This window comes from Oreochromis aureus, linkage group 1 (assembly GCF_013358895.1).
Source record: "Oreochromis aureus strain Israel breed Guangdong linkage group 1, ZZ_aureus, whole genome shotgun sequence".
Lineage (NCBI taxonomy): Eukaryota > Metazoa > Chordata > Actinopteri > Cichliformes > Cichlidae > Oreochromis > Oreochromis aureus.
Window position 1 is genome coordinate 27,258,103 of NC_052942.1, and position 25,931 is coordinate 27,284,033.

At 40.7% G+C, this 25,931-nt stretch overlaps 1 protein-coding gene and 1 long non-coding RNA gene across 2 annotated transcripts in view; both read left to right on the plus strand.

Moving 5' to 3' along the window:
- Window positions 1–25,931, plus strand: part of galnt2 (UDP-N-acetyl-alpha-D-galactosamine:polypeptide N-acetylgalactosaminyltransferase 2) — an 83,844-nt gene that overhangs the window by 22,697 nt on the left and 35,216 nt on the right. The gene's annotated exons all lie outside the window — the stretch shown is intronic.
- Window positions 18,345–24,958, plus strand: LOC120440093. The gene is made up of 3 exons (XR_005612959.1): window positions 18,345–18,357; window positions 22,119–22,163; window positions 24,690–24,958. It is a non-coding gene; the product is annotated as an uncharacterized LOC120440093 (long non-coding RNA).

The following is a 25,931-nucleotide window of genomic DNA, read 5'->3' on the forward strand; positions in this document are numbered from 1 at the left end:
AGCCACATCCACAAAAGCACACCTTTCCCTTCTGACTTTAAGTGCAAACTTTTCTCCTTGTATGGCAAAGGAAATATTTATAGACTTAAAGCTCCTTCTTGTTCCCTTACACACACACATACACTCCTATGGTATGAGGTAACATGCGATTTCAGTTGCTATCAGCACCGTAAAACACAGATTGCCCGAACATACTTTGAGGATCTTACTGTAAATTCATCCAAAATTACTTTGACAGTAAAATTCTGCATTTTGTGTTGCAATATATCTTTAAAAAACACGCCAGGGACTGCAGTTTTCACTGATTTCTCATAATGAACATGGTAATGAAGGGCAGATTTGCTTAACGCAGTCAGAAACCCTTTTTGGTGGCAGTAATCACAGACCTCCACTGGTGGTAGAGTAGGAACAATCAATTACTGTTAGAAGGGAGAAGAAGAAGGAGGAGGAGGAGGGGTCATAAAAGACAGCATGGAGGAAGAGGGGGGAGGTGAATGGAAAGAAAGGAGAGGAAACAAGTAGTTGATGAAAGAGTTACTACAAGTGAACTGGAGATTTTAACATCCCCACCCGCTGCACCCAAACCACCCTGACCTACTTTCCCCCCCCCCCCTCTGCTGAAACACACTCGGATGATTCAGCACTTCACTCCATCTCCTCCCCGCCTCATCTTTCACCCTCACGCTTGACATTTCTCTCCTTCTCCCTCTCGCTTTGTCTTTGTTTTGGTTTTTTTTTTTTCTTTTTTGCTTCCTGTCTTTCGGTGTCTCCAGCAGCGCCTTCCCTCTTTTCTGAAAATTGAACCTGAACTTGCCCATTATCGGGAGTCATTTGTTTCAACTCCTACCAACTAACAGCGGGGGGAATAAGCAGCTTTCACAATGCTGGATAATCACTGCCGCCATGTAGAAATGTGACATTTTGAAAAGATTTCATGGCTTGGAAGAGAACATTTTGTTTTCAGAATGGTAATTGTGTGTGTCTGTGTTTTATTTATTTAATTTTGGCATTTTGCCTCTATTGTACAGCACAGAGAGAGCAAGGCAGAGGCAGGAGGGTGCTGAGAGAAGGGAGCAAAGGAACACCAGAGAGGACTCAAACCCGGGGCACGTGTTCTACACGTCGAGCCACCTGATTTTCTGTTTCTGGCCGCGTAATGTCATAAAGTCGGGGTTGTTATAACTTGAGTGCTACTCGGTCAGCAGATAAAGGATAGATGGTGCAGGGATATAAACCACATGGTTGTACAGGATGCAGCGGTTTGTTTGCATCCCCAGCCTTTTGTTTTTCAGCCCCAGCTGCTTCTGTCAGTGTGAATCACCTCTCCAGCTTTCTTTTATGTCTTCTTTCTCACCTTATCTCGCTCTCACTTTTTTATCTCACTCTTTTCATGTCCCGCTGTTATCCTGGACAGACGCACACAAGGTCCAGTCTCTGACCCCTCAAACAGAGTATAAAAAGACTGTGTGCGTGCGTGCGTGTGTGTGTGTGTGTGTGTGTCTTAAAAGATAAAAGGTACAACAGTAGATTTAAAGGACACCTAAAGTCAAAGAAAGTTGTCAAAGGACTCTTTGCAGTCCTGTTAAAACTAACGCCTGAATTATGCATAAGCAGGAAATCTAATTTATTTATTTATTTTTTAATTATTATTTTTTAAATTTAGTTGTAATGTATGATGTTACCAGAAACTCCTTTTAAACCTACATTGTAACCTTCCACCCAATCTCATGCACACAGTCCACATCGGGTCGAGGCAGCCCGTCACAAGTTGAATGGCGTGGAAGGATGCAGTGAACAGTTAAGAGGGGTTTCCAGTTATGTTGGAAGTCAGGACGTAGATTTTGTAGAAGTGGAAATCAAGGTTCAGCACACCCTTACTGCTTCCGTAGGAACTAAAAGGCCAAGGAGCCTTGTTGCTGGCATTCAAGTATATTTTAACACAATGCCACAGTCTTCCAGGGAAATTCACCCTAACATCAGACTGTGTTCTACACAGTGGTGCCACATCTCAGAGTCCACAGGCCTCGGTTAGCACGTTAAATGTTGGCCATACAATTTTAAAAAAATACTTCTTCAACCGTATCGCCACGTGTCCAGAAGCTAAAGCTTGCCCAGAAATGGATCATGGACCAGGACAGTGATAACAGCACAGCAGTGACTCTGAAGAATCAAGCTGTTACAATGGCCCAGCTGAACTGCAGAGCTCTACGATGTGTCTGGACCTTAAAAGAGCTGGATGTAAATGAATGCCCGCAAACCCACAGAGAACTGAAGCAACACCATTAAGAAGACATTTCAGCCCAGACACAGACACTGAGTGGACAGTTGCTTTTCCTAGTGTTTCACAAACTGGCCTCACTGGTTATTTTTTCGCTAAATGTTCTCTTCCCGAGCGAGCTTCACGTGCCTCCTTTTTGAAATCCTCCTCCAGAGCCGCCTCCTGTATAAGCTTTTAGTCATAGATGGATAGATAATGACTCTTTCAGTATATTGATTTCCATTACTACCTCTGGCAACAGAGGTATGCAGCATACCTCAGAGACGCCTTGATCAGGTTTATTAAATATTTGATTATTGTCTGAGGTGCTAGCAGTCTATCACATACGGCACAGAAAATCAATGAATCCTAGAAGCGGTGGCTAGGAAATGTTTGGCACATGCATTTTCACAATAAGTGTGTCTATCAAATTGTTTCAGCTTTAGTGAAGAAAGACTTCACTTGTTTGGCACGGTCGGCAGGAGTTTCTTACTTTCTCTCCAGGGTTTGTTGAGCTGCAGCTGTGGTAAATCGCAGCAGCAGGAAGCTTAAATGCTTAAAACTCGATTTTTTTCCCTCGGGCAAAGATGTTCCACATGGTGGACATTTTCTCAGCACTGGAAGTGTGGTGGTAATTTGTTTTCTAATAAATGACAAACAGCGGGTGGTGCACAATTTTGTGCCTTTCCAGTAAACACTATTTTGTTACAGCAACAGGTTTTCAGTAGACCATGTGCGTATGAGCTCTTTTAATCCTTTCCTAGATGCTGTGGCTTTAATGTGCTGAGTTTTTACCTGTTCTGTAATTTGCTTCTGGACAGCAGAAGTGACCTACCATGGCTGCTGCTAAAAACTGAGGAGCTGATGAGAATTCTTTAGATTTTTTTTCCTTTTTGTGTGTTTGTGTGAATGTGCATCTTTCCTTGTGTGTGTGTGTGTCTGTGTGTGTGTGTGTGTGTGTGTGTGTGTGTGTGTGTGTGTGTGTGTGTGTGTGTGTGTGTGTGTGTGTGTGTGTGTGTGTGTGTGTGTGTGTGTGTGGGATGCAGATGGGGTTTTGGGAAGGAAGCCAGCAAACACAATTGGTCCATTGAGCCGTCTTACACCCCCTGAGTCTCTCTCATTCTCTCTCATATGTAGACACACACAACCGTGCGCACACACACCCTGGTGAGACTTGTCACAGTTTGCACTGAGCAGTCTGAATTCTGAGCCGACTGAAGTCAAAAAGGCTTCAGGGTTGTCTTGTGGTTTTTACAGAGAACACTGCTGCTTTTTTTGTTTATTTGTTGTTGTTTTTTTAACATATTATTCTGTCCTCCCTCTCTCTCGCTCTCTCTCTCCTACAGAGCATTTATTTTTATTCAGGCAACAAAAGTTATGACATTATTACAGTTGCAACAAAATGGGCTCACCCTGCGTTTGAAGTTAAGCAATCATTTCCTAGAGCCATGAATCAGCAGGGGTCTCTGTGTGTGTGTGCGTGTGTGTGTGTGTGTGTGTGTGTGTGTGTGTGTGTGTGTGTGTGTGTGTGTGTGTGTGTGTGACACTTGTGATCCTTGTGTGATGTTTTGTCATGCCTTATTAAACATCAGGGAGTCGGGCAGAGGGGAAGCAGAAGCACTTTTTGGGGGAATGAATTCAAGCTTCTCTGTGTTGGAGAACTGATTGAAAGTTTGGGTATATTCATACATCAGAAAACAAGTTTATTGATTTGCTTGGGGGCGGCACGGTGGCACGGTGGTTAGCTGTTGCCTCACAGCAAGAATGTCCTGAGTTCAATTCCACCATCAGGCCAGCAGGGTCTTTCTGTGTGGAGTTTGCATGTTCTCTCTGTGTTTGCATGGGTTCTCCCCGGGTACTCCGGCTTCCTCCCACAGTCCAAAGACATGCACTTTGTGGGGATAGGATAATTGAAAAAAAAAAAAGTAAATTGCGAATGGTTGTCTGTCCCTGTGTGTTAGCCCTGCGACAGACTGGCGACCTGTCCGCCTCTCGCCCTATGACAGCTGGAATAGGCTCCAGCACCCCCCACGACCCTGAAAAGGTTAAGCGGAAGCGAATGAATAGATGGATGGATGATTTACTTGGACTTGACAAGGCCGAGTCATGTGACAACACACAGTAGTACAATAATGGGTGAATTATTAACAGGAAAAAGAAACAAAGTAACCAACATGGCCAAGATTACATTGATTAATGAGGTTCTGAATGTTCAATTAATTGCCCGGCCCTACTTTTTTCCCCTGTTTTTTTTTTTTATGTGCTTTTGTAATCAATCAAAGTGTCTACATATTTATTATTCATTGCCTTATTTCCTTATCTTATTAACAGCCTTGGATAGGGTATAATGGTGCAGGAAGGTGGAGATAAAGTGGCTAACTGCTACCAGGTGTCAGACCAATAAACCGCATGAAATCCTGTGTAATTACATAGAATTATAGAAATAGATGAAATCAGAAGGTTTTGTGTGAGACTCCTTTAAGTAATAAATTGACACGATGTGAATTGTTCCAGTTTAGGCTAGCATGCCCCAAGTCTACCAGGACTATTTGTAGTGATTTAAGATCAGTTTGGGGTGATATTTGAAAAATATTTGATTTTTTTTTTTTTTTTTTTTTCTTAAAAAAGTATACAGCACAAAACAGTATATTGTGAGTACTGTTGCAGTGGTAGATGGTTAACCTGAACTTGGGCAATGTTTCAAATAATGAGGCCAGTGTATTTACTGGCAGGATTATCTTTGATTTGTAAGAGTCATCCAATCAGAAGAAAGCTGGCTAGGAGCTTAACCGCTTGTTTTAGAGGATAAACTGAGGGGTTACACCAAGGCCAGTGTGTGTGTGTGTGTGTGTGTGTGTGTGTGTGTGTGTGTGTGTGTGTGTGTGTGTATCAATAATAAAGAAGAATTATTTAGACCTGTGAATCATGCAAAACCTCTCTAGTATGGAGCTGGAAATGAGCATAACTGGCTCTCTTAAAGCAACTCCAGCAAGATTGTTTGTTTTGATAAAATCATTATTGTTCTAATCTGATTTTTGGATAGCAGACTATTTTCCTTTTAGCCTGACATCAGTAGAAAATTGGTCTGAGCACACACCTCCGCCTTGGGCCAACTTGCTCTCCATCAGTCACCCTGTGCAGCGTTATTCAGACAGCACAGTAGGTGAAGATCCGCTAATGCTGTGAGAGTAATCACTCTTAAATGACAGGACAGAGATCACACGGTCCACTCAGACTGGTGCGACTTAAAAGAGCTGGATAAACCTCCTACTGACTGACTTTTGTATCCTTTTAGCCCTCTCTAATGTCTCTTGATTTGCAGTTTGCTCTCTTTGTTGCTCTTAAAAAGAGAGGATCAAGCATTTCTGCCAACAGTTGTGTGAGAGTTTAATCAGTGATGTGCAAATTGTTCTGCTGTGTTTCCCTTCAGCGCTATTTAGCACGAGCAGTTAGATAATTCAAAGCATTTAGTGCTCAAGCGGAGTCTCAAATTAGTTCCTGGAAAATTTGGTGTGATGAAGACACCGAAGATGATGAGGATTTTTTTCCTTTGTGGTGCTGCAGCATCTTCAAGTGTAAACTAAAAGTAAAAATGTAGCACTAATGACTGAGGGGAACTAAAGGAGAAAGAGTAGAGCAAAAAAGTGGGAGATGAGATGAGGGCTCGTCGGTGGGGGGTGGTATATGTAGGGGAGAAATAAAAGGAGACCGGCAGAGATGACAGGGGAAGGTGCAGCATGACAAAGAGCTGCAGGGAGGCAGGTCGATGAGAACGGAGATGAGATGCATTAAAATAAAATGAAGTAAGGAGAAAAGGGAAAGAGGTGGTGTTCACAGGTGAAGAGTTCAGTCGTTTGCGTAATTTGACAGTTTGATTTCAAAGTTTGTTGCTGCAGAGGCACAAAAACCTGAGCCTCAAAATCGTTTTACTGGAAAGCTCTGTTGGGTGGCAAAACAAAACTGCCCACAAATGCCAGAAGCTTCCATCTGCATCCCCCCTCCTTATCGAACCTCGCTCTCCCCCTGTGTTTGTAATGATATTCCAGCTATGGCTGTTTTTTGTAAGACTTGTTTTGAGCAACAAGCTACTTTCACTGCTTTCATCTTTGATGTTGAACTGCTGCCAGAAGACACTGTGTGTTAGCGTGCATGTGTGAGGGGCCTGAGGATGCAGAGTTGTGATTAAAGAGGAGGGAAGAAATGGGACTTGTTAAAGATTCTTTCTTTTCCTGGATAAACGACTTGCAGCTCGAGCCGGAGAGGGCGGCCTCGCTGCAGCGAGTCTGGGAATTTGGTTTTCATTGTCAATGTAACTCATAAGAGGCCCGTTATAGTTCTAACTTCGGAGTATGCTGTACTTTGCTTTAGTCAGAGCATCATCAGATGGTGGGTACGAGGCTGTGTGCCTGGAGGAGACTGCGTGGACTAATTTGTGGCATCTGTGGATGTCCATGTCTCTGTACTGCATGTAATCCCTGCCTTTATCATTCACTTCAGCACCAAAGGGAAACTCCAGACCTGAAAAATGAAGCCAACTCACGCATTTCCTGAAAGTATTACTTGTTCCAAAAGCAAATCGACCCCTATAGATCACCATGTTAAAATGTATTGCATAAAACAGCATGGTGTGACAGAAAGGGAGGCAGATGATCGCTTCACACTTCATTTGGACTTTAGAGAAAGACATTTTAATTGTGGACAAGTTGACGAGTGTAACAGTGAAACTAAAAGGAAAAAATGTTATTAATGCAGATGAGGTGAAGAATAGAGTGCAGGCAGGGTGGAGTGGGTGGAGATGAGTGTCAGGGGTGATTTGTGACAGAAGGATATATGCAGGGGAGGGTAGTGAGACCTGCTATGGTTTGGAGACAGCAGCACTGACAAAAAGGCAGGAGGTGGAGCTGGAGGTAGCAGATTTGTGCCCAGGGTGGTATTAGAAATGAGTTTATCAGAGGGACAGTTTGGACATGTGCAGAGGAGGGATAGTTGGAAACGGTGGACAAAGGATGTTGGATCTAAATGCCGAGCTGGAGGAAAATAGGATGATGTAGTGACGGAGGAGATGCCGAGGGTTGTGTGACAGAAGAGGCCACATCAGTATCCAGGTGGATTCACCAGGAGACTGCATGGACTAATCTGTGGCATCTGTGGATGTCCATGTCCCTTTACTATATGTAATCCCTGCCTTTATCAATTAATTCAGCACCAAAGGGAAACTCCAGACCTGAAAAATGAAGCCAACGCTTCAAATCCAGGTGTATTCACCTGGATACTGGAAATTTGTGTGTTTCACACTGTGCTCAGTCATCTCAGTTCATCAGCTGCTGCCAGTCCAGGTTTACACTCCCCTCACACACACTTTGGTCCCAGTACGTATTGCATAAATAGGAGAGACATCATTAGTTGATGACTGACAGCTGTGGCAGCCAATCTCTCCTGGCACTGCCCCCTGAACCCTCAGCTTCACCCCCTGCACTGCAGCTGAGCCAAAATCAGACCCTGCTACCACAATCTTACTGAGAAAAGGGACACCGCATGCTTACGCCGTAGCCACCTCAGTAACAAGGCAGGCTCACCATCAAGCATTTCCTGTTTATCATCTATTGTGCTGTAAATGGGACAGTAATTTATAAAATAAACAGCATGCTGTGATAAATAAGGCATAAAATTAATGACCGAAAGCATACATTTATCAGGACAGTGTTTACTTGCTTGTTACTTTAAGACAGAAATAGGGTCATTTTCTCATAGACATACAATCACGCTTCCTTCTGTAAGCAGAGTAGTTGCCCCCTGCTGGTCACTACCAAGAATGCATGACTGAAATTTGTTCTCACCCCTCTGAGAATCCAGTATTATCTTCTGGATTACCCACCGAGTGTAACCATGAAATTACACATATAATGTAATGGTGTCTCTAAGACTTCAATGGCGAAACATTCGGGAGTTTATGTCCAGTTCAAGTCTGGCGACGTATTAACATTTTATGCAGCTGATTCTTCCAGAAGTGTTCTTGTCTCATATGTGGTCCGGTTCAGTTATACTCTGTACTTAAGGCCACAGTGCATGGATGCTAACCTTGTCTAAACTCAGTAAGTTAGCAGCAGCTTGTAGGAGATCTAACTTGAGTGGCATGAAAGGAGGAGTTATGATTCACAGGGTAATGTGAGGTACTTGCTTAAAAAAATGAAATTTCCATGTGCTGTGATGCGAGATGGGCGGGGACTGTTGTGACTTGTGAGAATCTTCTTTTTTTATGTTTATCTAACTGGACAGCCTGCCTTTTATTTAAACTAATGGAAAAGTATATACACACTTTAAAAACCAGCTCGCAGACACTGAGGGAAACTAGTTTGATTCCCTCTGGGACAGGCAGAGCTGCATGATATCTAGATTTTGCTTTGAGTCCCTTAAAGTGATATTTCTTCCACTCCTCAAGGAGGTTAAAGGTCAGGCTCAGCTGCTGAGTGCCCTGCCTGGAGCTGATTAGGATCAGCATCCTGCTTAAGGACACTTCGGCAAGACAGATGCAGCCTGTCACAGTCGTCCAGTTGAAAGACATTTTGTTTAATCAGGAGCAGCACATGCTGCTGTAAGCCATGCTCGAACTGTCACACATGGTCATGAGCTCCAGATAAAGGCCGAATGACTAAGACTGCAGATATAAACAGCCAAATTGAATTTTCTTAGTAGGGAAGCTGGTAAGGTTGGGTGATATGTGAACATTTTCTAAATGGCCAAGTCCAACTGATAACAATTACCATGCGTTTGCAGTTCAAGGTGTGCATCGGCAACTGGATTTAAAATTGACCTGTTTACAGATTTAAATTATCAAGGCATCAAACCTCCATCCATCCCTTCACCCATCCAGTTAACAGCTGATCCATTTAAATCAACCCCCCAAAAAACCAGTGTTTGTCTCCGTAATTGTCCAGTGAACCAACCTTAGTGGCTCACAGCCTCCACACAAACTGAGTGAGGAGCTTGAGCATCATCAGGGAGCTTGGAGTACACCTCCTGCTCCTTTGTGTCAAAAGCACCCAGTTGAGGTGGTTGAGCAGTCCAATCAAGACATCACCTGGGAGCCTTACCTTGGAGACTTTTTGGCCACGCCCAACTGGAGACCTTGCAGATCACAACTCGTTGGAGAACTTCTATTTCAAAGGAGGAATAAAAGTGAACATATAAAGATTGACTAAATGTTTACCCCACAAATGGAACTGAAGTATTTCAATAATGGCAACTAAACCTTGGTGTGATATGCAAATTCTGTGTCAGAATTCATCTGTTGAGAACTGAGAATACAGAAATAACGTGTTGGTGCATGGGGTTATCGAGTTCATAGTCGCGTGCGTGCAGCTGTGGCCATAGATCCCAACTGTAGCCAGAGTCATGAACTATTCAGATAGCTTCACAATAAGTGATTTCTGTAAATATGTATTTGGATATATCGGCCATTCATGGGTGTCTCACAGCAGCGAGAGTACTCTGTGTGTGTGTGTGTGTGTGCGTCTGTGTGTGTGCGTCTGTGTGTGTGTGTGTGCGTGTGTGTGTGTGTGTGTGTGTGTGTGTGTGTGTGTGTGTGTGTGTTATTGACCTCTTGGCTCCTTTCCGAGTTAATCTATCCGTGGATGTGATCAGATTACTGTGGATTATACTGACTGTTAGAGGTTCCACCAAGACTGCATGACACACTCACATACACACTTGCATACTTTCAGATGAGCACACGATAACCGAACTGACACAGTAATGCATGTAAGCTCTGAGAACCCCGCATAATAAATATGAGCTGACACTTGTTAAGACACACATGCACAGTTGGCCTGATCTGACGGGGGCTTAAAGTCCATCCCACTATTAGAAAAGCAGGTGTGATGGCTCTGTTGTGCACAGGTAGATCCTTCAGTCTGCAGATAACAAAAAGTTTATAAAGTCATATTGTTTCTTGAAGTTGGTGTCTGGCTATATTTTGATGTTAAAATGTGAGAGGACTGCATGTTTGAGTTGATTGACACCCTGTGGTTATTTAGAAGCAGCGCTCTCGATTCCCTTCACACCAAAGAAAAGAAACTGCTGTTTTCGAACATGATATTGGTTTTGACAGTCTCAGTGTGTGTTCATTATATTGCCGACTTCAGTGCTTTGACATACAGCATGTTCTCGTCACGTTGTGAAAATGCTGCTCACATCCCGCCAGGTGTCATTTCCTCGCCGCCCCATCCAGCTGCCTGTCTCTCTGTGTTAAAGCGTGACATAAAAAAAACAAAACAAAAAAAACCCCCACACACATATTGACTTTTCTCAATCAATATGTTTTCTATATTGCTCAGTGTGTGGTAAGATGCTTAATCCTGCTCTTTATAAACCACCAGCAAAGCACAGAGATAAACGCACGCTGTTTGGTGGCTTAAAGCAAAAAGAACAAACCAATCAGTGCAGAAGAAAAACAGAAAAAAAATCTGAAGAAAGAATAGAAGACCAAACAAAAATGGGTTAAACCTCTTAGACACTTAAAGACATGTTAGCAGCAACTTTATGAAGAACAACAAAGGACAGTATGACGAGCAGAAGGTGTTTTAAACATAAATTTAACATAATCCTGTCTCAGGAGAAAGGAGTGTCGTGGATAGATATAGAGCTGGACACAAGCTGGCTTTACACCATGACTCATTCCTGTGTGTGTGTGTGTGTGTGTGTGTGTGTGTGTGTGTGTGTGTGTGTGTGTGTGTGTGTGTGTGTGTGTGTGTGTGTGTGTGTGTGTGTGTGTGTGTGTGTGTGTGTGTGTGTGTGTGTGTGTGTGTGTGTGTGTGTGTGTGTGTGTGTGTGTGTGTGTGTGTTGTTTTCGTGACATCTGAGGACAATTTTATGATAACACACTCACAAAATGAGGACGCTCGGAAAAATGAGGACATTTTTGAGGTCCTCATTTTTCCGAGCCTTCTAAAGTGTTCTAGAGGCCCCCAACATGCTCCCAAACCAAAAATCTCGAATGTCCTGAAATATCACAATTTTATGAAAAGTGTGTTTAAGTGTGTTTAGCGTTTTTGCTCACTTTCAGTTTCGCCGCCTACTGGCCAGTTTTGGAACAAAACACACTTTTAACACACTTTCAGTGACGCCACTCTGTGAGTCCTCATTTTGTAGGTGTGTCAGACACAATAACACATTTGACCCAGGTTATAGTGACGCCACTCATGAGTCCTCATTTTGTAGGTGTGTCAGACACAACAACACATTTGACCCAGGTTATACCCTTCTTGGGGCTTAAGCAAGGGTAACAACAGTTAAATCAGGCAAATCTTGACAAAATGAAGGTCTTTAGATTCAGTTATTAGTGCCTGCACATCTTGGGGTTTTTTGTTGTTGACAAAATGTCTCAAAATATAAAGTTTCAACATTTGTGTAATTATATTACTGTTATTTAATGAGTCTTACTTCTCAAAATCAATGCACAAATTGTCTGACCTTCACTAAGCAGAATGATGTGTGTGCAGATTTTGACCCTTGAAGAGTTTATATTAATCTGCATTAATATAATTGCATCTGCAATCTGCAGTTGAACTTAGAGATTCCTGCCGCTGTCATGTGATTCAGTATGATCATCAGGCTCAGTCTCGACTCTGAATTCCAAGAGGGCAGCAGCATGTCTCCTTGTTGAATGTCTGCTTTGAATTTTGGGTGTTTTTTTGTTTTGGTTTTTTCTCCTCTGCTACTACCAGAAGTTGTCTGCACCACACCAGGGCCTGTGCTGCTAGCATAAACCAACTGAGCCTCAACCAGGGCCTGTGCTGTTTTCTGAGGCCATCTGCACCGCACCAGGGCCTAGCTAGACCCATAGGCACCACACCAGGGCCTTTACTGCTGTGTAATCAATTACTGTAAATGTACATGTTATCAGGAAATGATCAGACGGCAGAGGGTTTTCAGGAAACACTGTTAAATGTTCAGTTTCTATTTCATATGTTAAAACAAGATCTAGAGTGTGATAAAAGTGGTGGGTGGGTTCTTTTACATTTTGAGAGAAGCCAATTGAGTCTAATAACAGATTAAATGCCATGTTGAGGCTGTCATTTTTAGCATCTACATGGATGTTAAAATCACCCACAATAATTATTTTATCTGAGCTGAGCACTAAATCAGATAAAAAGTCTGAGAAATCAGACAGAAACTCTGTAAGGCCCAGGTGGACGATAGATGATAACAAGTAAGACTGGTTTCTGAGTTTTACAGCTGGGGGTGGACGAGGCTAAGCATCAGGCTTTCAAATGAATTAAAAGTCTGTCTTGGTCTTTCGTTAATTAATAGGCTGGTGTGAAAAATTGCTGCCACACCGCCCCTCCGCCTGTGCTTTTTGCGATTTCTGGTAGTTAGAATTACTCGGGGTGTTGATTCATTTTAACTAACATAATCATCCGACTGCAACCAGGTTTCTGTAAGGCAGAGTAAATCGATTTGTTGATCAATTATTAAGTCATGTACTAACAGACTTGGAGGAGAGCGCCCTAATATTTAATAATCCACAATGTTTTACTCTTTGGTTCAGATGTGGATACTGTATTGTTCTTTTTTTGATTTTTTTTTATGTTTAAATTGTTTTTGCTGGTTTTAGTTTGTTTTTGTCTGTTTGGGAGCTGACACGGTCTCAGTGGAGATGGGTTTTGGGGGTAGCAGGAGGAGAGAAGCTGCAGAGAGGCGTGTAAGACTGCAACTCTGCTTCTTGGTCCCAACTCTGGATAGTCATATTTTGGGGCTTTAATAAATTTGTCCATATTTCTAGAAATGAGAGCTGCTCCATCCAAAGTGGGATGGATGCCGCTCTCCTAACAAGACCAGGTTTCCTCCAGAAGCTTTGCCAATTATCTATGAAGCCGACATCATTTCTGGGACAACACAGACAGCAATTTAAGGAGAAATGCAGCTAAACAGGTCACTCCTGGTCTGATTGGGAGGGGACCAGAGAAAACTACAGAGTCAACATTGTTTTGGCAAAGTTACACACTGATTCGATATTGATTTCAGTGACCTCCGATTGGCGTAACTGGGTGTCATTACTGCCGATGTGAATTATGATTTTACTGAATTTACGTTTACCCTTATGTGGTGGCGCGAATGAGGAATAACCGGGACGGTAACTAAGATGTTGACAACGCCACCTGGGGAGGGAGTTACACCCCAGGAAAGATATCTCTAGCCAATGTAAGTGTTACACTGGCAACCAAAGCCCACAGACTTGTTATACGGCAAAGGTGAGGCAGGTGAATTTTACAAATCAAGGTTTATTAAGAAGAACTACTAAAAACATAGAATTATAAAATCAAAGAGGCACCTAAGGTAGCAGGGTTGAGACGGCAAAATAGTTAATTAAAACGACCAGACTCCCTACCACGATGCTACCCTAAAACAATCACAACATGATAAAAGAGCAACTAAACAAAATGGTGGAGACCGGCCACTTGAGGAGGCAACCTACAGGGAGGAGTGCCCAAGGGTGCCACCAATTACTCACCCATGTGATTTCACTGCAGACCTCACTCACACTAAACGGTGCAATCTACCTATGCCCGGTGTGTACACTCGCATGCATCGGGGAGGGGATTCCACCTCACGTGCCTAGCCCCTCAACAAGCAGCCACACCTCCACTAAAGCAATAAAAGAAAGCATAAAACATTAAACAGATTAGTAAAAGATCTACATAAAACAAATACACCCCAAATTACTGTTTGTTATAAAAGCATTGCGTAACAAACAAAACAGCATATGACAAGACAGCAGTAGTATAGTGCAAGCCTGCAACAAAAGAGGGAAACAGTTGTCAAAGTCCACCCTACTATGCCACGTTATGATGAACACAAGAGTCCCACTTACCACTCTCTAAAGGGCAATACTAAACTGAGTAACTTTCCTGGAGAGATCTGCAGCGCTTAACTGCCTAATGCTCGCAGCCACCTTGGATGGACAAGACTACCAAATGACTCCTTCTGGTAGTGAAGCGCAGCTGTTTCTTATAAGCCTGCTAATTGTCAACTGGGAAGGTGTGGATGTTAGTGGTGCGTTTGTGGACATCATGTAAAATCCTACCCCAGAATCTACTTCACTACACTTAGCCAGCAGTTTTAAATTTCCTTCAATGTCGCCTGCTCTGGCCCCTGGAAGACAATTAACTATGGTTGCCGGTGTCTCTAGCTTCACATGTCTGAGAACAGAATCACCAATTACCAGAGTTTGACCCCCGACGGGTGTGTCGCCGAGTGGGGAAAAACGGTTAGACACATGTATGAATTTGAGGAATGGACCCAAAATGCAGACACAAAGGAACGTGAAAGAAAATTTTAATATTAACAGAAAGCAAGCTGTTTATTAAGGCTGGTAAAATAGGCAGAACCAGCTTCCAGTTTGGATTCGGGAGACAGACACTATCTCTACTTTTAAGATTAGGCTTCAAACTTTCCTTTTTGCTAAAGCATATAGTTAGGGCAGGATCAGGTGACCCTGAATCCTCCCTTAGTTGTGCTGCAGTGAACGTAGGCTGCCGGGGATTCCCATGATGCACTGAGTTTTTCCTTTCCAGTCACCTTTCTCACTCACTATGTGTTAATAGACCCTCTGCACTGAATCATACTTGTTATTAATCCACAGCATGTCTTTATCCTGTCTTCCTTCTCTCACCCCAACCAATCACAGCAGATGGCCCCGCCCCTCCCTGAGCCTGGTTCTGCTGGAGGTTTCTTCCTGTTAAAAGGAGTTTTTCCTTCGCACTGTCGCCAAAGTTCTTGCTCATAGGTGGTCGATGATTGTTGGGTTTTTCTTCTGTATCTATTATTGTGCGATCTACTGTACAATATAAAAGCGCTTTGAGGCGATTGTTGTTGTGATTTGGTGCTATATAAATAAAATTGAATTTAATTGAATTAAAAGATTACAAAACAAAAGGCAGAAGTGAAGCTAAACAATAACCTAACCTGGGGACAAACCATGAAACCTGACATGGATACAAACATACCTGGAACATGGAAACGTGGCACCAAAGACAACAGATGACCTGACACTGAACAAATGAGGACAGGACTTACAGTGGCTTGCAAAAGTATTCGCCCCTTGAACTTTTCCACATTTTGTCACATTACTGCCACAAACATGAATCAATTTTATTGGACTCGCACATGAAAGACCAATACAAAGTGGTCTACACGTGAGAAGTGGAATGAAAATCATACATGATTCCAAACATTTTTACAAATAAATAACTGAAAAGGGGTGTGCGTAATTATTCAGCCCCTGAGTCAATACTTTGTAGAACCACCTTTTGCTGAAATTGGATTCCATTAAAATTGATTCATGTTTGTGGCAGTAATGTGACAAAATGTGGAAAAGGGGGACGAATACTTTGCAAGCCCTTGTAAGTACACAGAGAGACAATGAGGGGATGAGGAACAGCTGGGACAAATCAGACCTAACAAGACAAGGGGAAACAAAACTAGACTCACTGCATATAGGACAAGGACTTTCACAATAAAACAGACATCACAAGGGTAATCTAATAAACAAATGAACTTAGCTAACCTAAAGAACTTATAAATAAACATCGACATCCAAACAAACTAAAACTTAAAATGCTGGGTCAACAAACCCAGGAAAGTGACAGTAAAATCATTTATTATACACATTATACTTATTTTCTTAAATTGCTTATCTATTATCTGTATTTTCACTTGAGGGTCTAGGGTACTGCTCTTCTTTTTCATGACAAATTAGGACATGTTTATGATAACACACTGACAATATCAGGCCAATTTTGGCATTACTCCATCAGTGAACAGCATGCCCATGCTAACTTAAACTAGACCAGCAAGCTAACCACATGTGTATTTAAGTGTTACTTAAGAATAGGAACCAAACAAATTAACGGAACGAAATTAACTGTAACAGCAGTTTGCAAAACACTGTGACACTTCTCAAGTGTTCCTACCTCAAATACAGCGAGTGTTGCTGTGTTTTTGTTGTTAAATGGACGAGGAGAGCCCGTGGCTGGTGAGAGATGATGCATTTTCGTCAGTGGAGCATAGAACGACGCCTGTGATTGGACAACAAGTGAGTAACGCTGCATCTGATTGTTCGAAAGCCTCAACCAAAGAGCTGCTGGTCACGGCAAGATACAAACCGCCGGAGCTCTGAGTGAACTGCACATCCGGGACCTTCAGCACTCAGCAGAGATTTGTCTTGACGTATGTATTTACCTTTGATATCCATGACTCGACGCACATTTAGCAAGGTAGAAGTTGTATGTTTAACAAGCTAATTAACGCTAGTTAAACGGAACTAAAACAATACACAATCGATTTGAACAAACTGTGTGATGAATGATGATAAATGCTAAAAATTACTTAAGATTTATCTTCAACAATAGATATTAGAAGTTTAATTTAACTGTTTTTAAATTCCACTGGAGTTAAAGGGACCTGTGGCCTTGCACGTGTTTCTGCATCTTCAACTGCACAGACAGTCAGTCTAAGTTTTTTAAGTGTAGCTAACTGCAACACACATTTTTTTTTTCAACACAAGATATGTTTGGGGGATTTAAATGTTAATAATAATGTTTTCGTATTTAGCACAAACCAATAGGGTCTGGGTCTCTGGCCCAGCGTTTCTGACGTTATTCTAAGGTTTTTGAGTTTCTTATGTTTAGTGGCGGGTTAGTTGAGTTTGGCTTAACGTTATTAACATTGTTTTAAGGAGTTTATGTTAGGGTTGTATATTACAACGTTTGTATTTTCATGCCATTTTTCCTGTTTTATTTTGAAAGAGTCTGTTGTGTTCAGTTCATTAATCTCACTGACCTGTTGTGTCAATAGAATCATTTGTGCCAGCTACTTCCCTGCTCTCCTTCCATCCTGTCTCAACCTCCAACAGGAAAGTAGAAGTCCTCATATGGTAGGACCAGTGATTGTAGTGTGTGTGTTACACTGTCCTCATATTGTTTTAAGCTGTGAAGGACATGAGTGTGTTTCAGTTGCCTTCCTCATGTGGTTGGATCAACAACTCTAGTGTGTGTTACACTGTCCTCATATTGTGGGTAGCAGAACTGTACAGTGTTAAGTTTCTTTAGAATCTGGTATAAGGAAGTCGGATCCTTCTGTAATAATGTTCACTGATACAAATATGATCTGTAGTTAATTATCTAGTCGGGATTTATACTAGAGAATGTTTCTGACGTTATATTGTTGTCTTTTGTTGCAGACACCAAGTGCTGAGGTCCTGTCTCAGCCTCATACTTACCCACTTCATTCTTCCAACAGGTTACACATCATATTTTTGTATTTGGTATCAAGTATATGTGTCAGATGGGCCTAGTGCATAAATGAAATGCACTTTAATTGTATTAAAACAATCAGTTTCAGTCAAAGTTAACCAAAATCAACATTAGCATTAGGAGAAAGTAATTGTCTATACCATTTGTTAGTCCAAACTTTCCGTAAAGCATCAGCGTGATCTTTATTCTGACTACATTTGATATTTTTGTCCTTTTACACATGTTTTTGTCCATTTAACCTCCCGCTGATCAGTTTACATGATTTAATTTCTGGGGAAATAGATGCCTTTAAATCAGTGTTGGGTTTGGAGCTTTTATTGACAACAGCAGAAGAAGTTAGAAGTCAGGAACATGAACTCTACATGTGTTCAGTCGTCATGTCCTCATATTGTTTTAAGCTGTGAAGGACATGAGTGTGTTTAAGAAGAAGTCCTCATATGGTAGGACCAGTGATTGTAGTGTGTGTTACACTGTCCTCATATTGTTTTAAGCTGTGAAGGACATGAGTGTGTTTCAGTTGCCTTCCTCATGTGGTTGGACCAACAACTCTAGTGTGTGTTACACTGTCCTCATATTGTTGGTAGCAGAACTGTACAGTGTTAAGTTTCTTTAGAATCTGGTATAAGGAAGTCGGATCCTTCTGTAATAATGTTCACTGCTACAAATATGATCTGTAGTTGATCATCTAGTCGGGATTTATACTAGAGAATGTTTCTGACGTTATATTGTTGTCTTTTGTTGCAGACACCAAGTGCTGAGGTCCTGTCTCAGCCTCATACAGACCAATCGGTGAGTGACATACCCACTTCATTCTTCCAACAGGTTACACATCATGTTTTTGTATTTGGTATCAAGTATATGTGTCAGATGGGCCTAGTGCATAAATGAAATGCACTTTAATTGTATTAAAACAATCAGTTTCAGTCAAAGTTAACCAAAATCAACATTAGCATTAGGAGAAAGTAATTGTCTATACCATTTGTTAGTCCAAACTTTCCTTTAAGCATCAGCTTGATCTTTATTCTGACTACATTTGATATTTTTGTCCTTTTACACATGTTTTTGTCCATTTAACCTCCCGCTGATCAGTTTACATGATTTAATTTCTGGGGAAATAGATGGCTTTACATCAGTGTTGGGTTTAGAGCTTTTATTGACAACAGCAGGAGAAGTTAGAAGTCAGGAACATGAACTCTACATGTGTTCAGTCGTCATGTCCTCATATTGTTTTAAGCTGTGAAGGACATGAGTGTGTTTCAGTTGCCTTCTTCATGTGGTTGGACCAACAACTCTAGTGTGTGTTACACTGTCCTCATATTGTGTGTAGCAGAACTGTACAGTGTTAAGTTTCTATAGAATCTGGTATAAGGAAGTCAGATCCTTCTGTGAATAATGTTCACTGCTACAAATATGATCTGTAGTTGATCATCTAGTCGGGATTTATACTAGAGAATGTTTCTGACGTTATATTGTCTTTTGTTGCAGACACCAAGTGCTGAGGTCCTGTCTCAGCCTCATACAGACCAATCGGTGAGTGACTTACCCACTTCATTCTTCCAACAGGTTACACATCATGTTTTTGTATTTGGTATCAAGTATATGTGTCAGATGGGCCTAGTGCATAAATGAAATGCACTTTAATTGTATTAAAACAATCAGTTTCAGTCAAAGTTAACCAAAATCAACATTAGCATTAGGAGAAAGTAATTGTCTATACCATTTGTTAGTCCAAACTTTCCTTTAAGCATCAGCTTGATCTTTATTCTGACTACATTTGATATTTTTGTCCTTTTACACATGTTTTTGTCCATTTAACCTCCTGCTGATCAGTTTACATGATTTAATTTCTGGGGAAATAGATGGCTTTACATCAGTGTTGGGTTTAGAGCTTTTATTGACAACAGCAGGAGAAGTTAGAAGTCAGGAACATGAACTCTACATGTGTTCAGTCGTCATGTCCTCATATTGTTTTAAGCTGTGAAGGACATGAGTGTGTTTCAGTTGCCTTCTTCATGTGGTTGGACCAACAACTCTAGTGTGTGTTACACTGTCCTCATATTGTTGGTAGCAGAACTGTACAGTGTTAAGTTTCTTTAGAATCTGGTATAAGGAAGTCGGATCCTTCTGTAATAATGTTCACTGCTACAAATATGATCTGTAGTTAATTATCTAGTCGGGATTTATCCTAGAGAATGTTTCTGACGTTATATTGTTGTCTTTTGTTGCAGACACCAAGTGCTGAGGTCCTGTCTCAGCCTCATACAGACCAATCGGTGAGTGACTTACCCACTTCATTCTTCCAACAGGTTACACATCATATTTTTGTATTTGGTATCAAGTATATGTGTCAGATGGGCCTAGTGCATAAATGAAATGCACTTTAATTGTATTAAAACAATCAGTTTCAGTCAAAGTTAACCAAAATCAACATTAGCATTAGGAGAAAGTAATTGTCTATACCATTTGTTAGTCCAAACTTTCCTTAAAGCATCAGCGTGATCTTTATTCTGACTACATTTGATATTTTTGTCCTTTTACACATGTTTTTGTCCATTTAACCTCCCGCTGATCAGTTTACATGATTTAATTTCTGGGGAAATAGATGCCTTTAAATCAGTGTTGGGTTTGGAGCTTTTATTGACAACAGCAGAAGAAGTTAGAAGTCAGGAACATGAACTCTACATGTGTTCAGTCGTCATGTCCTCATATTGTTTTAAGCTGTGAAGGACATGAGTGTGTTTAAGAAGAAGTCCTCATATGGTAGGACCAGTGATTGTAGTGTGTGTTACACTGTCCTCATATTGTTTTAAGCTGTGAAGGACATGAGTGTGTTTCAGTTGCCTTCCTCATGTGGTTGGACCAACAACTCTAGTGTGTGTTACACTGTCCTCATATTGTTGGTAGCAGAACTGTACAGTGTTAAGTTTCTTTAGAATCTGGTATAAGGAAGTCGGATCCTTCTGTAATAATGTTCACTGCTACAAATATGATCTGTAGTTGATCATCTAGTCGGGATTTATACTAGAGAATGTTTCTGACGTTATATTGTTGTCTTTTGTTGCAGACACCAAGTGCTGAGGTCCTGTCTCAGCCTCATACAGACCAATCGGTGAGTGACTTACCCACTTCATTCTTCCAACAGGTTACACATCATGTTTTTGTATTTGGTATCAAGTATATGTGTCAGATGGGCCTAGTGCATAAATTAAATGCACTTTAATTGTATTAAAACAATCAGTTTCAGTCAAAGTTAACCAAAATCAACATTAGCATTAGGAGAAAGTAATTGTCTATACCATTTGTTAGTCCAAACTTTCCTTTAAGCATCAGCGTGATCTTTATTCTGACTACATTTGATATTTTTGTCCTTTTACACATGTTTTTGTCCATTTAACCTCCCGCTGATCAGTTTACATGATTTAATTTCTGGGGAAATAGATGGCTTTACATCAGTGTTGGGTTTAGAGCTTTTATTGACAACAGCAGGAGAAGTTAGAAGTCAGGAACATGAACTCTACATGTGTTCAGTCGTCATGTCCTCATATTGTTTTAAGCTGTGAAGGACATGAGTGTGTTTCAGTTGCCTTCTTCATGTGGTTGGACCAACAACTCTAGTGTGTGTTACACTGTCCTCATATTGTGTGTAGCAGAACTGTACAGTGTTAAGTTTCTATAGAATCTGGTATAAGGAAGTCAGATCCTTCTGTGAATAATGTTCACTGCTACAAATATGATCTGTAGTTGATCATCTAGTCGGGATTTATACTAGAGAATGTTTCTGACGTTATATTGTCTTTTGTTGCAGACACCAAGTGCTGAGGTCCTGTCTCAGCCTCATACAGACCAATCGGTGAGTGACTTACCCACTTCATTCTTCCAACAGGTTACACATCATGTTTTTGTATTTGGTATCAAGTATATGTGTCAGATGGGCCTAGTGCATAAATGAAATGCACTTTAATTGTATTAAAACAATCAGTTTCAGTCAAAGTTAACCAAAATCAACATTAGCATTAGGAGAAAGTAATTGTCTATACCATTTGTTAGTCCAAACTTTCCCTTAAAGCATCAGCGTGATCTTTATTCTGACTACATTTGATATTTTTGTCCCTTTTACACATGTTTTTGTCCATTTAACCTCCTGCTGATCAGTTTACATGATTTAATTTCTGGGGAAATAGATGGCTTTACATCAGTGTTGGGTTTAGAGCTTTTATTGACAACAGCAGGAGAAGTTAGAAGTCAGGAACATGAACTCTACATGTGTTCAGTCGTCATGTCCTCATATTGTTTTAAGCTGTGAAGGACATGAGTGTGTTTCAGTTGCCTTCTTCATGTGGTTGGACCAACAACTCTAGTGTGTGTTACACTGTCCTCATATTGTTGGTAGCAGAACTGTACAGTGTTAAGTTTCTTTAGAATCTGGTATAAGGAAGTCGGATCCTTCTGTAATAATGTTCACTGCTACAAATATGATCTGTAGTTAATTATCTAGTCGGGATTTATCCTAGAGAATGTTTCTGACGTTATATTGTTGTCTTTTGTTGCAGACACCAAGTGCTGAGGTCCTGTCTCAGCCTCATACAGACCAATTGGTGAGTGACATACCCACTTCATTCTTCCAACAGGTTACACATCATGTTTTTGTATTTGGTATCAAGTATATGTGCCAGTTGGGCCTAGTGCATAAATGAAATGCACTTTGATTGTATTAAAACAATCAGTTTCAGTCAAAGTTAACCAAAATCAACATTAGCATTAGGAGAAAGTAATTGTCTATACCATTTGTTAGTCCAAACTTTCCCTTAAAGCATCAGCGTGATCTTTATTCTGACTACATTTGATATTTTTGTCCTTTTACACATGTTTTTGTCCATTTAACCTCCCGCTGATCAGTTTACATGATTTAATTTCTGGGGAAATAGATGGCTTTACATCAGTGTTGGGTTTAGAGCTTTTATTGACAACAGCAGGAGAAGTTAGAAGTCAGGAACATGAACTCTACATGTGTTCAGTCGTCATGTCCTCATATTGTTTTAAGCTGTGAAGGACATGAGTGTGTTTAAGTAGAAGTCCTCATATGGTAGGACCAGTGATTGTAGTGTGTGTTACACTGTCCTCATATTGTTTTAAGCTGTGAAGGACATGAGTGTGTTTCAGTTGCCTTCTTCATGTGGTTGGACCAACAACTCTAGTGTGTGTTACACTGTCCTCATATTGTTGGTAGCAGAACTGTACAGTGTTAAGTTTCTTTAGAATCTGGTATAAGGAAGTCGGATCCTTCTGTAATAATGTTCACTGCTACAAATATGATCTGTAGTTGATCATCTAGTTGGGATTTATACTAGAGAATGTTTCTGACGTTATATTGTTGTCTTTTGTTGCAGACACCAAGTGCTGAGGTCCTGTCTCAGCCTCATACAGACCAATCGGTGAGTGACTTACCCACTTCATTCTTCCAACAGGTTACACATCATATTTTTGTATTTGGTATCAAGTATATGTGTCAGATGGGCCTAGTGCATAAATGAAATGCACTTTAATTGTATTAAAACAATCAGTTTCAGTCAAAGTTAACCAAAATCAACATTAGCATTAGGAGAAAGTAATTGTCTATATTAGGGTGCCCAATCCCAGTCCTCGAGAGCTACTGTCCTGCAGCTTTTAGATGCATCCCTACTCCAACACAGCTGAATCAAATAGTTGGATTACCAATTCGGCATGCCATCAAGTCTGGCAAAGGCCTGATAACGAGCCATTCATTTGATTCAGGTGTGCTCGAACAAGGACGCATCTAAAAGCTGCAGGGCAGTAGCTCTCGAGGACTGGGATTGGGCACCCCTGGTCTATACCATTTGTTAGTCCAAACTTACCCTTAAAGCATCAGCTTGATCTTTATTCTGACTACATTTGATATTTTTGTCCTTTTACACGTTTTTGTCCATTTAACCTCCCGCTGATCAGTTTACATGATTTAATTTCTGGGGAAATAGATGGCTTTACATCAGTGTTGGGTTTAGAGCTTTTATTGACAACAGCAGGAGAAGTTAGAAGTCAGGAACATGAACTCTACATGTGTTCAGTCGTCATGTCCTCATATTGTTTTAAGCTGTGAAGGACATGAGTGTGTTTAAGTAGAAGTCCTCATGTGGTAGGACCAGTGATTGTAGTGTGTGTGTTACACTGTCCTCATATTGTTTTAAGCTGTGAAGGACATGAGTGTGTTTAAGAAGAAGTCCTCATATGGTAGGACCAGTGATTGTAGTGTGTGTTACAATGTCCTCATATTGTTTTAAGCTGTGAAGGACATGAGTGTGTTTCAGTTGCCTTCCTCATGTGGTTGGACCAACAACTCTAGTGTGTGTTACACTGTCCTCATATTGTTGGTAGCAGAACTGTACAGTGTTAAGTTTCTATATGAATCTTGTATAAGGAAGTCGGATCCTTCTGTGAATAATGTTCACTGCTACAAATATGATCTGTAGTTGATCATCTAGTCGGGATTTATACTAGAGAATGTTTCTGACGTTATATTGTTGTCTTTTGTTGCAGACACCAAGTGCTGAGGTCCTGTCTCAGCCTCATACAGACCAATTGGTGAGTGACATACCCACTTCATTCTTCCAACAGGTTACACATCATGTTTTTGTATTTAGTAATCAAGTTTATGTGTCAGTTGGGCCTAGTGCATAAATTAAATGCACTTTGATTGTATTAAAACAATCAGTTTGAGTCAAAGTTTCCCAAAATCAACATTAGCTTTACTTCTTTGTGAAGATCTTAGGAGAAAGAAATTGGCGCACTCATTTGTTAGTTCTAACTTTCCCTTTAAAGCATCAGCTTGATATTTATTCCTACTAAATTTGATATTTTTGTGTTTTTGTGTTACATTGTCCTCATATTGTTTTAAGCTGTGAAGGACATGAATGTGTTTTTGTAGCCTTTCTCAATTGGTAGAACCAACAACTCTAGTTTGTGTTACATTGCTCCTTTAAAGTGCTCCAGTAGAAAGCAAGGTTTAAGAACATTTTGTATTCACATTATAAACTATAAACTAGAATATTTTCTATCTTTTCTTGCATTCACATTAAGATATTTTCTTTTGTTTCCATTTATGACAGCTGGGAAGGTGAGAAGCAAGTGGACAAATGATGAAGTAAAGGTTGCTGCAAAGTACCAGGTAAAAGGAATGTGACTGCTGCTTCCAAGCAGAGCCGGCAGCTCAGTAAAGGCAGAGACTGGGTTGCCATAAAGTACTACATCCACAACAGGATCATTGCATTAAAAGAAAGATGCAAGAAAAAAAGAAACAACCAAGAGAGATACTTTGTTGCTTCCACAGTTATGTCAATATTGTAGTTTTCTGTATTGCATTGTTCTTACTCATAAATCTGTGGTTTATGCTGGGTGCTTTTTCCAATTAAATGATAAGAAAGGCAGATAATGTTCCACGTTTTTATTGACATGAACATTCACTACAAAATGAATTAATGCATTACAATATTAAGACTTAAAAGTAGACTGACCACATTTGACCTATGTCTTTTTTAAGTCTCTACACAGCTCATATTTACTGTTTTATTAACACATAAATGTCTGATATTTCTGTCAGAAGTTACCCGACTGGTGAGCATTACTATTGTGCATCCATGCCTATTATATTGTAATCTCAAAAGGAGCCAAGCTTAAAAATACAGAACCTACCCTTACCTGGTCCTTATAAGTCATATATACTTGAAAATTATGTGTTTCCATGGGCTTCACAATTCACCTAAACATGAAATATCAGTGTGTGACCTTATGGTACTCATAAGTCACATAAACCTGACAGTGTCCTCACAAGTAGCATTAAATTCAGGTTTGACCAAAATTTCACCCTAGCCAAAATCTCAACAGATGGGCGTGTTCCTGGAAGCATGGGTCAAACTTTGTGTGATTCCCATGCCTCTAGGACCTTCAGAAAGGCACGTTCCCATTTGTCACATTTTTGTCATAGGTCCTGATATTTCACGAAAACACGTATGTGTGTGTGTGTGTGTGTGTGTGTGTGTGTGTGTGTGTGTGTGTGGGGGGGGTACCTTTTTTGACTCTGTGTCATGACCATCTGTCCGATGGCAGAATAAGCAAACGGCTGCCCAAGTGCCGCGATGCAAAACAGAAAAATGAAGTGAGAGACAAAAAGGAAAAAAAAAATGTGAAAGACAGACAGGAAGAGAGCTGCTCACAGGCCGGGACCAAAGAGAGAAATGAAAAATAGAAATCCACTTCTAAGGTTTGTTGTTATCTTCTCATGAGCTAGATGACAAGATTGATATCTTTCTCACATCCATCCAGTAAATGTGTATCTACAGCCAGGACTCGCT